The sequence below is a fragment of the Argopecten irradians genome, chromosome 7, assembly GCF_041381155.1.
Source record: "Argopecten irradians isolate NY chromosome 7, Ai_NY, whole genome shotgun sequence".
Classification (NCBI taxonomy): Eukaryota; Metazoa; Mollusca; class Bivalvia; order Pectinida; family Pectinidae; genus Argopecten; species Argopecten irradians.
The window spans coordinates 39,571,491-39,590,097 of record NC_091140.1 but is presented as its reverse complement, the minus strand read 5'-3'; the positions used below and the strand labels follow the sequence as shown (position 1 = coordinate 39,590,097).

At 32.7% G+C, this 18,607-nt stretch overlaps 1 long non-coding RNA gene across 1 annotated transcript; it reads right to left on the bottom strand.

The window, feature by feature from the left end:
• Nucleotides 1-10,364: 10,364 nt before the first annotated feature.
• On the bottom strand, nt 10,365-16,339 carry LOC138328417 (uncharacterized). Its single transcript, XR_011209208.1, has 2 exons — nt 11,583-16,339; nt 10,365-10,738 (listed from the first exon to the last, which is right to left on the bottom strand). It is a non-coding gene; the product is annotated as an uncharacterized lncRNA (long non-coding RNA).
• Nucleotides 16,340-18,607: the final 2,268 nt, after the last annotated feature.

Here is an 18,607-nt window from a genome sequence, read left to right as displayed (position 1 = left end):
CATGTAAATATATCTTGCAATGTTACGTCACTCAATTGAAATTCCAGGAGTCCGTCAAACGGACAGAGATATTTAACCTAAGTGCAACAGTTCGGCTCTGCAACACTCGACAACCCTTGTCGAGTTCATATCATAATATCCCTGTCCACCTGTCCTATGCATATATTGTCATCGCAGTCCCACCATGTAACCTTACCAAGCGCAGTTGGCATGCATCAGTCTATATCAGTCTATATAAACATTTTCACTGCAGCCACAGTACTAGTCTATGAACTGCCATCTGCTTATTGTGACGTCATTATCATTGTGACGTCACAATTGTCATGTGAACGATCACGGAAAATAGCTGTTCAAATGGCTGTTCCGTCTTTGACGATAATGAATTCTTTATTGATTTATAGATATAAAATCTCTTGGGATTTCATGATAAAGGACCTCTTTCACGAACAATGGAAATTTGCCCACGAACCAATTTTATTAAAACTAAATGTTACATGTAGCAACATTAATGCAAACCCTTGAAATACGTTTAAAAAATTCAAAAGGTCCCATGGGCCTGTGCTGTGGCAAAATTAATGTTGTCCAGTATAGGTGTATGATAGGGTTCCCTTTTTGATCCAAAATTTTTTCAAAATAATGATTTATGTCATAAAACTGTATTATTTTCTGAAGAGTATAAATAATTACATATTCTGATCACAAATATGTAGGCAAAATGTGACAAATAAAATTTTGGCTAAATTTTAAAGACAGAAAATATCGAAATTTTGGGTATTATTTTCGGCCATGTCAATTATTAATAATGGTGATTCACCAACTTCCAGTTTGAGTGCACCAAAAATATTTTCTAAAAGTTTGCTCATTACCTGAAGTAAATATTGTGAAAATTTCAGAAAAATTGTGGACCGGTAAATTTGCCGTTTAAAGGTCTTAATGAGGCAAGGTCTATTTTTAGCAGTATTAAACCGTGGTTGCACCACGGCCCTTTTCAATCATAAATTTGAGAAAACAAAGAAACTAATTTCTTAATCTTATTTAATACTCATTAGTTACATCAAATCTAAAGTAATATATGATTTTATTACCTATATATTGTAGAATAATCAAAATATTGAATCACAATAACAAAGTATTTCGGAATTTTTAGGGTATTATATTTATCATTCACTTTTCAAGCTAGATGATGATTGCAACTGCATTCTCAGAAATATTATTCTTATTTACAGCTGAAAGGCATATAAAGTAAAATAATAACAAAATCTAGAAAAAAATGGGTGGGAGTAGATTATTATGTAAGAGAATCAAGTTTTTACCAATTTTCACATATCCCGTATATTAGTGCATATATGTATAATGTTATTGTTTTTCAAAATATTGTGCTTTCAAAGTGTTGGCAATGGCATCAAATCACACCATTACAAGTTTTTGTTTTAAAAAACATAGAAAAATTGATATATGATTTTTTTTCGTTCAAAAATGTATTAATTTTACTACATAAGTATTTCTTAGCAGTTTAATATTTAGATTGTTCAGAACATTTTGTGATCAATCTACTGAAGTTTGATTTCGAGTTTTTTTAATTTTCTTTAGAATTTTCATGAATTCCATAAAAGTTAACTAAGAATTTTTTTTCAATTAAAAAAATAACAGCATCTTTTATGGTTAATGAAACAGTCAAAAGTTTTTGAGGTCCACAGTTTTATTTTTCATAATTAGCTTTGTGTATCGTAAACACATCATACTATCAATCAAAATGGCATAAGGTTTATCATTTCAGGTAAAAAAAAAGATTTTATAACAAATTTGGTTATCACAACATGAATTATACATGTCAGGGGGATCCAAATAAATAAATTTATACGTGACACAAAGCTAAGTAACATAAAGTATATGCAATACACTGCATTTAAATGATTTCCAGTTTGATCAGACACTCTCATTTCCTGTTTGACTGTTTCTCCATTATCTCTGTACGATTAATACCATATCCGCCAATTAAGATTTTTAGAGATGTTTTTGTCCATACGGATTACTTTACAATTACTTATAAAACTCATATAATTCTAAACTCAAAGTCAGTTTATATAGTATGGAATAAAACGGTTTCATCGCCACACACTCTTTATCACTTTTGTAACTATTACTCAGTAAAGCTGTTTAATTTTCTAATTATATAATAATACTAACATGGAATTCAAATATGATTATTGACAACAAAGATAATCAATTTTTGATGATCTACTTACAGGTAACGTCTATTTTCATCATTAAAACTGCTACATTCAGTTAGTTATTTTGCAAGATTAAAGAAGTATTTGCCATTAATGTATCTAAATCTGAAATGATACATCAATGAGTTTCCCGAAAAAAATAAACTTAAAATCTAAAACGATATAATATGCTAAGGTAGGTCCATACTTTTGGAAAAACCCATGTCATTTTTGTCTAATAGGGCTTATTTTCTTGCATTTTTTGCGTAGATTTCAAATATGTAAAGAAAAAATGGGGTTCTTGAACTACTTTTTGAGATATTTGAGCTTGAAATATACCACCGGTGCAAATTTGCTGACCAAAAATGGAAAAAGTGATAAATTCTTGTTTTCTGCAATATTAGGATTAATGTAGTCTCAATCCTGATGATTTTTTGTCTCAAACTTCTTACGATAGACTAAAATACAAAACTATTATATTTTTACAAATTCTAACTTATTTTCATTATTTTCTAGGACGATTTCTGTACGTCAAAATCATGTTTTGGCATTTTTTCACCCCTAAAAAAATCAATAAATACGCAAAAGGGAAAAGAAAACCCATGTCAATTTCACAATATCTGCATATGAGATACCCAAGGTTATGTTCTTTTTAAATATCATATAAAAACATGGGGTCCTCGATCAAAATTTCACGATTTTGCAAGCTTGAAGTTTGCAACTAATAGCCCTACCCCCATTTCATCATGTACTGAGATGTGTCATATTTCACTATTTTCAAATAAAAACCTCACAAAATTTTTTACATCAATACATGTGTTTCTGTGATCATAATGAAGGTTTTGTGTCTGTTTATTATTACGGCGTAATCCACATATATTTTTTTTTTTTAAATCCGTATGCGGATTTTTTTAATTCCGGAAATTTAGGTCCGGACGGGTCCCCTTTTAGAATTCGTATATCATTTCCTGTTGTACTTCCTGACGGATTCGAGAGTTCATAACACGAGGACTCGACACGTTTTAATTTGTTCAACATATTTTTGTACATTGGTATGTACACTTTATTTTCCCCGGTAATTGTATGTTTACTGAGTAACCTGGTAACTCTTACCTCTCAAACCACACAGTTACAGAATCCCATTTTAATCACTCTCTTCACTGTAAATGTGCTCTATAATTACAAAATAAATCATTAGAACAGGACATATTAATGAAGCTACTTCAAATGCAAAACAGCTTATTGTGGTCATGAAACACCCAAATGTTTTGTAATTTTTTACCCCCGACCCTAATTTTTCCCCACTTTTCTACGAAAACAAAATTAAAAGTCGGGATTTCGATTTCGACTCCGATTCCGGCCATTACCCGGTGAAACACACTTAAAAAAAATCTCCCGACCTACCGACCCCCTTTTTTTTGCTAATGTAACCCTAAACAGACATATTGTTTTGGCCTAAGTGGGAATCCTCCTCCGGATGCCCATGATATTACCCCTGCTAAATATGCATTGTATGGTCGTGTAAGTGGGTGACTTTGAGTCGATATCTTTCAAAGGATTTACAGATTTGGATGGTTCTAATATCGTCTTCAAAATCTGCATTGTCGTTGTCAGTCAATTTTAACCACTATATTGACACATACTGACCTACACGTGTGGTCTGTCCATATAGGAAGTGGAGTTTCTGCCAATATCACTGGGGTTCCCCCTTAAACACAAAGCCGATAACCTATTGTCGTCATTAGGTTTTATCGAATATCAGGAAACATTTCGGTAAAGTTTACATATAAAATGTTAACAAATAATGGGACTTTAAAACTTCTGAAAAATGAGTTCCTTATTACACTACACATACTTCCTAGAGAAGATCGTGATTACAACAGGTCTACTTTCTGTCACTCACATTGTTATCTGACCACGCACCTCTGACCCGCCTCCTCTTTGACAGTAATGTCATTGGTGTGTTCTCCACTTAAGCCGTTTATCATGATGGTCTTTTCTGATCTACTGTTAACGTGCTTATCTTAGCGCTAATTTTCTTTTAGCGCTTTTCGTGCTGTCTTTGAAGTGGTAATTCATGTACAGCGTTAAATGTTGTAAAAAGAGTATATCTGGTATTGAGCACGGAATCGCGCTAATAAATAATAACTGTAATGATAGTTTTTCGTATTTTGCGCTAAAATTTGTCTTAACTAAAATAAGGATATTTGCAGTATTTTCATGTCGTTTTAAACCCTTGGAACATAAATACTAGGTCTCTAATTATCTTGACATTAAAATTAATTTTTACATTGTATGCTTACGTTTTCTGTTGCTGGTTAGCATAAACAAATATTCACTTTGATAACATAAAATAGTTTTGCAATGTTATATGAACATCTAAACGATCAAACAAAATATTACACACAAATACCCAATTCATTTTCTTGAATCCCCGTTAATTTTGCAATATTTAAAACAAATACCTATTGGTGCATTTACGTTGTCGTTTTGTTTGATCGTATCATTGCTACTAATGTGACAGGAACACATATAAAAAGTCCCCACTCCCATACTTGGCTGTAAAGCATGTACGATACAGGAAGTAGAGGCATTGATTGGGTCAGCATATTAGACAAGGAAGTAGATTTGCGCATATTTGTATGCCTATCGTGACCCACCTTCATGTATCTAAGAAATCACATATCGATCCTGAATTTTATTCCAATGCCATCTAAATATATCGTCGATGTGTGAACTAAATTTCAAATATAATAGTTATGCACAGGAATACTAGGTTTAACAGACTTGTATTCCAGAAGTAGTAATGTGACAGTAGTGACACCATATTCTATCTTCCCTATAACACACTATAGATGCTGTACCCCAGCTTCTGTATACATGTAATTGTAGAAATCTTTTGAACCATATTCAAAACCATTTTGAATAAAGATAATTCAAATTTGGGTACATCCTCCACCATATTCCTATCCTTCCGTTATAAATGACAACACCCAATATAAACAAACTTCTGACTTGAAAGAGTGTTTCGCCTCCTGTACTTATCACTTACATGTACTTACATTGTATGTTACACCAGGAAATATAGGGTGTTAGTTTTAACTGACGTTGCATATTATATTAAGAAGGATTCATTTCATATACGACTCCGAACATTTACAAACTAGTTTTGTTTCAGATTGATTTAACTATTACCTCGAATTAAAACAAATACTAGTTTACTTTAAAATTCCGTTATATTTTTTAAATAACCTAATGGTGACATTAGATAATTAAAATAAAAATGCAGTAGTTAATCAGGTTTGTCACAATCATTACCTCAGATGTGTTTGACAGATAATGCCAATGCATAGTCATCTTATTTTTTCGTCGTTTTTTAAGCGAAGTATATAAAACTACTTTTTACCTTTAAATTATTTTTCACATTCGTTATATGAAAATATAAGCATGAAAAGACAATTACTCGAATATATCTCTGTATTAAGCAGACATTCATTTACCTGGTGATCATCCGTGAACAAACGTGTTCTATTTTTATATATTTTTTATGTGCATTCTTGTCGAAACTGTGAATATTGGAAGAAAACTAAGAAAATATAATATTCATATTGAATATTGTTGAGTAGCTACTGCAGTAGACCATTCACCAAGAACATAATGGGACTTTAATAATCTTTTTTTTGAGATCTTGGGTTTTACCAGATGTCTGTATAGAGGATACGTCCTCTTCCCAGTTACATGGTCATGATTTATCACTTACGGTATTGATCCATACATTTGCTGATGTTTGAAGTCGCCATGGTAAACTTGTTAATTAGTAACGAAGCTGGAAAGGATAGACATGTAAATTATTATTGTTTGATGTTGTCAAACGTAACAAGTAATTACTATACTATATTTGTTTATGTTTCAATAACGACTGTTTTCCAAAATTAACAAACAAACCTTCAAGTATATTGGTTTTGGTTTACAACCGTTTCTAAAATTAAGACTTCTAGTAAAATGCGATGATGACACGAGCGTTGATAAAATGATACCCCAGTCATATTATATCTATCTAATTAAACCCTACGTTTAACGGGATCTTTGAACAATACAAATATCATAATATGACTGTTCGTAGAACGTTCCACTAATAAACCCATAAACGTCTTAGCTATTAAGTCAAGTATCCATAGGAAATATATTTTATTATATAAAATAAGTAGTTAATTATGAATATATCATATAGATATTACGCATTTTGTTGATAACGATCTGCAAACTTCTATATATTCCACAGGAAACTAACTTGTGATATGAAATATCTTAAATGATAAACCTTTAATGCGATGTGATATTTTAATTAATTTTCAAATCAAACAAAAATCCCAGAAAGATATACTGAGTACAATGCGACACATTGTTTTGTTAACATCAAAGTGTTATATTGTCACTTCCAGCCAAGGACGTATATCCTTGTCTCCAGCTTACTGATTTCACACTGTGGGAACTCCTAGTACTTTGTTATTTCCGCTTATTAACCTCTCACTGCATTGTTTACCGGAGTACATAGATGCTGTAAACAGGTTATAAGATAAACGTCATTCTAATTCCGGTTTAGAAAATGAAATGTCAATATAATCAATACGCATATTATATACGATATTTCCTATTAAGGGATTGTGCTTATCAGAACAGGAAGTGTCGGCTTTAATTAAACTGATAACAGGTCCGGATTTTCGTAACCACATATCTACTTCATTTGTTAGGGTTCCAGATTTTCAGAATGCCGACAAAACTATCGACAAAAGAAATTCAAATAATAAACTAATATAAATTCCTACTGAGTAAACATGTTCAAAGTACAAGTAGAATATGGTGTTATAGATGTGAAAATTCTCCTTGTTTTATTTCTTAACTAATATAGGCTGAAAGAAGACCAACACAAATTATGAATTGTTTGTCTGCCACCATGTAGCATCTATATCGCCCAAAGGTTTAAATAAAAAATAATTTAATGCTTATGTTTACATCATATACTTATTTTGGGGTTCTAAGCTTTCTCATTGTGGAGGTTAGACAAAGAAAATCTTTATTCACGGAGATGTATTCCTTTTAAGATGGAACAGCCACTTTGACGGTGATTAGTTGATGTGCACGTGTCCACATCAAAAGTAGTGACGTCATAATGATCACGTTTTAGATGCTTATAATATCAACATAGATTCATTTCTTTACTTTTTAAGTTCATATAGTAATTGTGAGAGTTGTGTGTACATATTTGGTTAGACTAGCCTTTTATATACACATATACATGGTATGGATTAGATAATTTTCCTTCTAATATAATGACGTCAATGGGTGTATATGGGTTCCGCATGCCTTGGCGTCATATGGCCTCTAAATGTAGTAACAACACTATATCAACTATCCTTAACAAGAGCAGTGTAAACCATAAACAAATCGCCTATTTTTCTTTGTGGACCGGTTCTACAGCATAATAACTTAATAGACGTAGGTAAGAAGTATAAAAGTAAACATCGGCCTACATAAGTAATTGAAAACAAAAGTTATTGAAAGGGAATCATTAAACGTTACAATGGAGATATTGGTGTTGCGTATCAATTTGAAAAAAATCCCTTAAAAATCAATCGAATACTTAGTTCTACGTATTTGTTAATTTCACCGGGTTATGAAAAACTTTGCAATTTGCAAACTTTTGGGTGAATCCACGTAGACTTGGATTCACACAGTATTGTCCATATAATGACGTCACTATAGATTTTTGAATGAGAAATTGCATCAGGGTAACAATAGGATAATTTACAGATTTTCTAGTAAACAGAATTGTTATAAGATAAAAGAGGTAAACATATCAACTACCAGTATGTTTGTCAATAACCATTCATTGCACCAGTGAATGACATCAGAATGTTTCATAAAAATACAAATTATACAAATTATATATGCGCATCTGAGTTCAGCAATAACATAAACAGGTAAACGTGCAATTTGTCAGCGAACCAACATAACTACCATCATACGTCATGACATGAAAATCTTATTAAACTGGCTTAACGAAAAAGTAAAATAAATTATACCTGTGCAACACAATTTGTTTGAATGACGCCACATGTAGTCCATCCCATACAGATAGCATTACATTCGATATCTTAGTCTGTTTGGCTGGTATAGACCTTTCTTAAAGCCGCATAATCCGTATCTTTCAGGGTCCGTAAATCAACAAAAGAAAATAAGGGTACATATATTATAAAAAGTTATCAACTTTCCCCTAATTACACACCCAAAAAGTCCCGAGTTCAAAAGAAATTAATGATTAAAAATTCGATATTCAGAGTGTTTGAATATGCATTTTCAATCGTAGACGATCACGTGACTTTCCAGACCAAACGAAATGGCGTGCCCAGTCAAAAGTGTGTCGTTCATGTTAGCAGGAACTTCTACGGAAGAACTTGTTACTTATTATGAACAAGTGAATGTTTTGTTATGTGATGAAGTTAAAGAGTCCCTCAGAAAAATATATATACATTAACGTCGTGTAAACAATACTTCCATTCGGTCATTTTGAGTGTTTACAATACGGCGATCGGTTGACTATGCTTTGCCTAATTTCCGGGGGCCACTGGAGGGATTTTTGTGGGAACGGTAATTAAACTTCGTATAAAATACGTGTTGCGATACCATACAACGTACAATACAAGATAATAAATTGTACAAAAATGTACCAGATATATAAATAATGGTATTGATAACTAATGAAGTAGACAAGACACATCGTACTATATAGAGACGAAAATGATTTTCTACATGTAAATCTCTGGTGATATTTTTTAAAATAAATATCTCAGACGATATTTGACTTGCCTTGGATAACCATATAACTTGTTTTATAAAGGTCCAAATGAAATATAATAATAAATCAAGTAAAATAAGCACGGAGAGCAAACTTGACATAATATGCATTTTTGTTCAATGTCATATGTGTATACATGTATACATACATATCTATTAGTTAAAAAATCACCATGTACCGCCATAAACGAGTATAAAACTTAATACATGTTATTGTATGTATATTTCTGATATTTATGTTGGAAAAGCTCCATGTTCGTTAAAAACATGATGATAAATTTCTGGTGAAACTATAAACATTTGGTTATATGATTTCAAGGATTACAGAAAATAAAAAAAAAAATAAAAGGAAGAATGGGGTTGAGGTTGCAATAAGGCGGTTTAAATGTGTGTTAAAAGTTCTGAATGTCTAACATGCAATTATGTATATATTTTCTGTGTAGATAATGAAGACAGCTCGCTTAGTTAAATTTGTGATGTACATGATAGCTTGCCAATGAACCATATAGCTACCATATAATACGATGTCCAGCCGTGAATTTGCCTCTGAATCAAACGAATCAGAAACATGCATAATAAAAGACCTAGATGTTTCTTAAACAATCATATTCATGCACAAATAGCACATTCATATGCATTGTATAGTGTCATGTACACATATTGTGCATTGAATTTTAAGTCAATAGAAAAATGACTGGAGTTCAAAATAGCACCCAGTAGCAAATAAGCTGACCATAGCATGTGATTATCATGTCATCAGAGAAATTGCAGTAAAATTCATTTTTTAGTATGTATATAGTCTAACCTGGTGGAAAATCTAACTTTATTAGTTGTATTTTGTTAGTTTATTTTTATATATTCAAGCAATCCTAATTCCTTTAGTGTGATCTTGCTCCAAACACTAAGTGAAGTTGCTAAGAGCTTGTACATGTAGACCTTGATTGACCTGGACTAAGTTATTGTCAGTCTATTCCTTTCTAATTCAATCAAAACTTTGCAACTTAAAATAGTCAAAAATGAATAATGCAATTTAACAACGGACACCACAGGCTATTGTCTCTAAATATATATGGATATTCTTATATATGTGCAATCTGTGTATTACACAACAACAAGATTTTTTTACTACACATAGGGATATATGTATATCTTTAGAGCAAAAATCTTGAGATTTGACACTGACTTTTGACCCAAATAACCTTTGATCTAGCTCCAGTCTTGTTTGCTATTTATTTTCTGTATTTGAACATTTCTTAAATGAACACTACATAATTAAACAACTCAGACAAATGACATATATTATTTTAATTAGTTTATTGTTCATAAATTAGAATTACATCCTTGTCCCATATAAATTATTCAAAAGTTATACACACTAGTTGTGTAAACATGCAATAATCATTATTATTCCTTTTTTCATTTGTGTGAAGAAGAAATGAATAATTTGAAAAATATCCTGGTGATAATAGTTAAGAATTATGCTAGGTTTGTTCTGCCCTTCCTTCTTGAAAATAATTTCTTTCTGGTTCATAATGGGTACATTACAAACAGACTTTATTTTTTACTGTCAGTTTTGATCTCAGAGATACATGTAGTTGTTTTTCCCTTTTATTTTTGGGCGAGCTGCCATCACATCTTGCACTTCTGTCATCTGGTTGAAGGTCCCATATATTCTATAAAGAAAATGTGGAGTAAAATGTCAGTTATGTACATAGATAAATACTGTATACATGCATGTACATATTCTTTCAGTGCAAGCCTACATGTAAATCAAACTAGTTCCAATTGTTTTCTGTCAAACACAAATTTTATAACAATTACACATTTTTTGAACACGTTTATCAAAATCAAACCTCACTAAATACTAATTTAGTCATTTCTTGAATTACAGGGGTCTAGGCACTTTCATGTGAAGAATAATGGTACTAATAGTACTAGTGCCAGAATTTATGTAGCCTAAATATATTGGACATAATATAAAACACATATTTTAAAAAGTCAATTACTATTCTTTACTTACACCATTTATGATGTATTGGTGTGAATTTCATTCAATTAGACCAGCAGATAGGATAACGAGTACGTGACTTAGTGACTGTAAGTCTAAAAAAATACAATCTTATACACACGAGCACTGATGAATTAAGTTTGAAAGTGGCTTCTTTAATACAGTAATATCCATAACATACAGTAAAAGGATATATATCACTGATATACATCAATACACAAATAGATATCGGAAAAGATATCACACTCCTGACGCTGTAAGCCTGTAACAGTAGCTACATGTATATCGTACATGTATAACACTGAAGAATGCGATCATCTTTTAAGGAAACACGTATAATATGACTCTATTAATGCTTCTGTTGTAATCCAAGATTAAATCTGTTATATGTTCCCCAATTTATCAACACTTTTCCTGATTTCTAATCTCTATTTTACTATGGTACCAATTCCAAAAAGCGACCAAACACTTACAGAATATAACTGTTACCCCTTCGGGGCCCCACTCACCTTATAGAGACGAAGAGAAGTCAGTTTATGTGGTTTTGGTAGATCATTCACAAATCATAGTTGTTGTCATAGCTCGAATTCGTTTTCCATTTAATATTCTCAGCAATTCAGAACATTTTAGGTCAAATAATTTCCTTATTCACTTCGAATCAGCAGTTGATTCTAAGCCGGCGAGATTTCACTGCAGAACTCGCTCCATTGCGGTAAACAACTTTTATTTCCGGACATGCGCAAAGTAGCGTTTCTAAGCTTTGGAGGCGTTAACTTTTGACTTTCTGTCGGACCGCGCATAAGTCTAAAATAAAATTTTGTATGTTTATATCATTTGACCTCTTAACTTTCTAGACTTGTAATTTGGGGAAAGTTCATAACTTTTTAGGGCTATTACACCATATCTTGTCATTGTTTGTTTTACAGACCCTGAAAGATACGGATCATGCGGCTTTAATATTAGCTCATGAATATTCATCTTTGATCGAAAACGAGGCTTAGTGAGCATAGCGGTGGTAGTAATACATGTGCATTAATGGGATAATGTGTTGAAATACTTACCTTATGATTAAATTTAAATTCACATAATATTCCCGTAGAGGTACACTTAGTGCGGATTACGTGTCGACAATAATAACACGACCAACGTGAAGAAAGAAATGACAAATTATTTAGTAGAACATAAACAATGTACACAATCAAAAAGGTATGTATCTGATGTTTCTGATACAACCTTATCACAAGATAACCAATCCTGATCTGTTCAAGGAGGTAATATGTTTTATCATTGAAGACATGTCTCGCTTATTTTCACATTTTGTTTATATTAATTGATGAAACAATCAATTTATTTATTTGTTTATTTTTGGAGGGTAGTAAGTCTTTGTGTTACTATAATATCTTTTGTTTGTGTCAGACAACGTTTGTAAGTATCTAATTAGATAATATTTACTATGCTAGTTGTCGGGTGCATTGTCAAATAATGTCTACTGTGTAATGTATGTGGTGATTCAATATGTTACGGTATATCTCTATTGCAATGTTTCCCTGTGAACACAGATGAAGTTTGACGAAGGTCGTGGGAAAAAATTAGTTTTATACTTCTCAGGGAATTCCGATTGTTTGTTAAATAACCGGGGTGATTGAACCGGATTGTAATGAATTTGATATACGTTCCCATGGATAAAACATCTTACTAAAATGCCCCTTAACGGTCACGGTTGTTTTCTCGATTGCTAGTTGTTGTCTTAAAAGGTACATTATAGCTGGACGAATTATTTACCTAGTAGGATACACGTTGAAATAGATAGAAGAACACACATCGATCACCTGAGGAATGATTATACGGTATTCTTAAACAAGTACAAGGTACACAGCAGATATTTTGCATTGCCTCTAAAGATCGTCCGACTAATATGTTTTACATCTAAGTCAACTCGCCCAACACATTTCGCTGCAATGTTAAATAGTGGTTTCATGATTTTCTCTTTGAAAATGGATTTACCTGTTCCATTATTGCAATTGAGAAAAACAATTTTTTTTTCAATTGTGTGATTTAATGTACCATATCAAGACAATTCGCCCCAAAAAGTGGAAAAATCTTAAAACTATCTTTAGAAACTGTGTATTACCTTTTCAAAATTTTCATCAATTTTTATCATTTTCAAAGCTGTTTTTGTAGGCACGTTACTGCAAAATATTTAATGACCAAATATTAAACAAAATGATTTTTAGTTGATTTTCGCTTTTGACGTACAAGTTTTGACCTTAAAATACACATTTTCTCTTATCTGAAAACGGTCGATTTTTTATATGTTATTTATCTCATGTTCTAGTAACTAAACGCAATTGAATTGATTATGTTGCAATTACTTTGTGGTTTGGCCATTCTGCACTTAGGGTGACTAAACTATAACGTTAGTGTAAGTTACAAAATAGGACGATGATATTTCAAATGCAATATCGTTCTAGTTCTAATTTATACCCTAGTAAGTATTTATATAATAGCACGTGGCCACCGCGTGACTGTTTGAATCAATTTGTGAATGGAAAGTCGTGTCAATGGTTGACACACATTGAAAAACATGAATGGATTAGTTATATTTAGATTTTAGGTATTATGAATGGCTATAAAGATTTGATGGTGTTATGGACCGTGATCATCTCGTGTCAAACAAAGTTGAGAAAGTGATATCCCCATACGGTAATCATGGCGTGATATATTACGAAACTTGGTGCCATACCTATCCTTATATTATTTACCATATCACTGTAGTAATATCTACGTTGAGTCTAGAACTTTCTAACCTCGGTCCTTACTTACCTCAGTACCTTCCGCAAGCTCAGATATTATATCCATCCAAACTAAAAAAATTGAGGGAAACATTATCTGAAACTAAATATGGTATAATAATGTACAATCATAACGTAACGAATAAAGACCTCCTTATATGGAAACGGTATGCATATGTATGCGATTCAATGCTAAATATAGTACAGGGGAATTCCCTCCTTACAAATGAGGTGGCTCTACTAGCAGAACGTGTGTATTATCACAACTCGTTATTTATCATCGCTAACATCTTCTATATCGGATATTACTCATTCCCTTGCATGTGTACCACTATTGTATACTTTATTTCATTTCCACGATGATTTCATTTCGTATTTCCAAGCCCAACGACGTTATAATTACTCAGTTACTGAATCATGAATCACGTGTCCGCTCGGTTATTTAGTTCATCGATATATTGTCCCCTTAAATGGAATCATTTTGGATCTGAATAAACTACACATAAGTATTATCTATGTTAACTTTCTGCAGTAATGATTTAACCCCCCCCCCTCCCCCTTACTAGAGTTATGATGTTTAACCGCTTTAATACTTTATAATTCCACCATCAGCCTTAAAAGAAGCTAACTATTAAATCTTAAACAATCATTAAATATAATTAATCATATGCAAGTATGGTACATAATATAACGTGAACTTACAGTTTCGATAAGAGTGCATGTATTGAAACCAGCCTTTCAGTCTGACTAAAACGTGAGCTATTCAATTTCTACTTTCCTTTTGAATTGAGAAAATTTCAAAGTTGGAACTTGATGTAACAGAATTTAGAAACAAAGGTTATACAACAATCACAATCACGCGGTTCATTCATTCTATATAAATCAATATTGTAATTGAAGTGTACATTGTTGATAGATTAAGGATTTAAATTTAAAACAAGAGGCCTTAGCGGTCACCTGAGTTCAGATACAGAATGAAACAAAGGCATGCATATAAACACTATATATTTGCCCATCAGGCCCTTGAAGTCAGTCAGTGATTTTATAAATTAGACTTTTTAATCTATGAAGATTATTTGGTTCCATCAAATCTGTGGATTCAGAAGAAAGATTTTTGAAATGTTATCCATTTTGACCCCTTTTGGCCCCACCCCTCTGGCCCCTGGGGGTCGGCCAGGACCAATATGGATATGATGTTAAAATGCTATCTCAGGCTAATAATTCTAACCCAGATTGACTAATTTCCTATGAAAACTAAGCAAATAATGTTCCTAAATGTGTTTTCCTATATAAACTATAGTAAATTTGACCCCCTCCCCGGGGGGAAAATCTGAGATCCCAGGGCCATGAAATTCACAAATTTTTGTAAAGAGCCTTAAGACCTTTCAATCTATCAAGAGTATCTGGTTCCATCAAATCTGTGAATTCAAAAAGAAGATTTTTGAAATTGCCATTTTGACCCCTTTTGGCTCCGCCCCTCTGGCCCCTGGGGGTCGGCCATGACCAATATGGATATGATGTTAAAATGCTATTTCAGATTAATAATTCTAATCCAGTTTGACTAATTTCCTATGAAAACTAGGCAAAAAATGTTCATAAATGTGTTTTCCTATATAAACTTGACCCCCTCCCAAGGGGGAAACTAGAGACCCAAAGGTCATATAAATCACAATTTTCATAAAACACCTTAAGACCTGTCCATCTATGACGATTGTTTGATTCTATCATTTCCAGTATTTAAGAAGAAGATTTTTAAAGCTTTAGTCTATTTGCCCCTTTTGGCTCCGCCCCTCTGCCCCGAGGGGGTTGACCAAGACCAAAATAAATATGATATTAAAATGAGGCTAATAATTCTTAACAAGTTTGACTCATTTCCAATGAAAATTGAGCAAAAAATGCTCATAAATGTGTTTTCCCTATATAAACTTTAGTAAACTTGACCCCCTCCCCAGGGGGAAACGTGAGACCCCAGGGTCATTTAATTCACAATTTTTGTAGAGGACCTCAAGACCTTTCTATCTATGAAGAGTACGCGATTCTACCATTTCCAGAATTTCAGAAGAAGATTTTTTAAGTTATAGCCTATTTGACCCCTTTTGACCCCGCCCCTCAGGCCCCATGGGGTTAGTCATGGAAAATTGGTTAATAGGATTCAATGGCGATCTCATACTGATAATTCGGACAATATTTGACTCATTTCCTATTACAAATGATCAAATAATACTCAAAAATGTGTTTTCCCTATATAAACTATAGTAAACTTAACCCCCTCCCCAGGGGGAAACCTGAGACCCCAGGGTCATATAATTCACAATTTATTCACAATTCACAATTTAACTCAGGACCTTAGGACCTTTCTATCTATGAAGGGTATTTAATTCACTCACATCTGTGAGTGGAGAAGAAGATTTTTGAAATTTTAGTCAATTTTACCCCTTTTGGCTCCTCCCATAGCTCCTTGGGGGGGGGGGGGGGGTGGGGACCATATAATTCACACTTTTGATTGGCCTTATGCTTTAGAAGATTTGCGCAGAATTTCATTGAAATTGCTTCAGCAGTTTTGGAGAAGAAGTCGAAAATGTAAATTGTTTACGGACATACGACGCACGACGGACGACGCGCGACGCACGACGCACGACGACGGACAAAAGGCGATTAGAATAGGTCATTTGAGATTTCGTCTCAGGTGACCTAAAAAAACCAAATAAATTGATAACTCAAGAACGACCTGAAAAGTTTCCTCAAGCAGTATTGATGTCCATTTAACTTCTTATATTCGACAAATTATACAGACTTTTTTTTCAGAAAAATAAAGCAGCAATAATATTAAAGATAAACATTTTAATATAATTTCAATGCCCCATCAACAAAAAGCCACAAAGGGCCTGTATTACTCTTATGGGATATCACAGACTATGCAACAAAACAAATACATTTGTATATTCATTTTATATTTCAAGCTATATTAAACGCACACCTAGGATAAAACTAAACTTAAATACTTAAAAGCCCCTGGGTTAAGGTCATCATTTGGTATCACTATGGATACTACACGTTAACATGGCTGTCGACAGAGTCGTTTATATCAATACTAAAAAAATGTCGACTCATTCCATTAAACTTTTTGTACCTTACTAGATCATCTAGTACTGCATGTGTGATATCCATACCCTAGGCTCAGACTGAATGTCTGGTGTCCAAATAAAACATATAACGATTGATAAAATCTATATGAACTACTACTTCATGTTGAACTTGTTCATTAGAAGAAGTGAAATTTGACGGACAGTCAATTGAAAGACTGACGGACGTTATAGCATAGCATGTACCAAGTTTCCAAGTTTCATGTAAATTGATTATCTTTTAAACACGTATATATCTATTCTAGTCAATATGTGGTTAAAAAATTAAAACAATGCCAAACACGTTTTTGAACTTAATAGATGAATAACAAAATTATTATGTAAAAAAAACCATACTCGTGATACAGCATATATCATAAATAAAATATACGTTAGTGACTTGAAGGCTAAAACACCATTATTGACAAGGTTATGAATAAAAACCATAATTTGAAGTACCCTCTACACTGTATATAGTAATAAACATTGATAACTATTTGTAAACTTTGAAATGCCAGCATGATAAAACAGTCTACACAGAAGTATCTACGTAAGTATATAGCACCAAAAGTTACCCAAAACATGATAACGTTATATATAACAGCGTATCATTATGACCATAAAACTTGAAGACATTAAATAACACTTTATCGCTTAATTCGAAACTTTAGCGTACAAATGTAGTTCGAAATAACGAAGTTACACTGACTACCAAAACCAAACTTATTCCAGTTAAAGTATATAATGCTAAGTACATGTCTATAAATCCACAAAGCGACAACTATAAATGGTCGTTATATCAAATTAGACGTTATACAGAGCTCTGTTGAAGATTAGGGTCTACAAGAAAGTAGGCCTGGTTAAACGGATAGGATTAAGAAATTTTAAGGGTTATTATTTAATAAAAACACTCCCTTTACAATGGCGAAATATCCGTTTCTGCACAGCAACACATGCGTGTATTCGAATATATGTTAAATAAACATTCCTCTGTCAAACTGACATACTACTTACACATCCCATTTAACTAAAATATTTAAGCATTATTCTCAATATCTTTTGGGGATGTAGCGCATTGATATCTTATTCAATAACCCAGATTGACCAATGACTGTGCCGCTCTTAAAATTCCCCGCGAAAAAGTTTTGTGTTTATGACGTCATAATACGTGACGTACAATTCTTTCGGTCTATGAAAAAATAACCTCAAAGATCTAACCTATAGAAATGAGTGTAACGTATGAAATTAAATTATTCACCCGTGAACGTTGGTGTACTGAAGTGTGATAATTCGTGGAGTGGGTCAAGTAGTTCACCCTATGCCATTCAAAGTGACCGGGTGAGATAACCAGATCAGGCCCCGATTTCTCGAAACAAACTCAAAAAGTCTAAAACGAACTTCAGTCTAAAATTATTAACATAGATTACATTATAGAAATAACTTAAATATTGACTTAAGTTGTTAATTTTGTTTCGAGATATTGAGGCCATAGGTTTTGATAAAACGTTTTAGTTATGCAGTAATTAGACTTGTTCATTCCCGTAGTTCACAGCAAAAATACATCGCACGTTCCAATAAACGTTATCTGAACACGTTATTAAGATAATACATCGGCTTCGT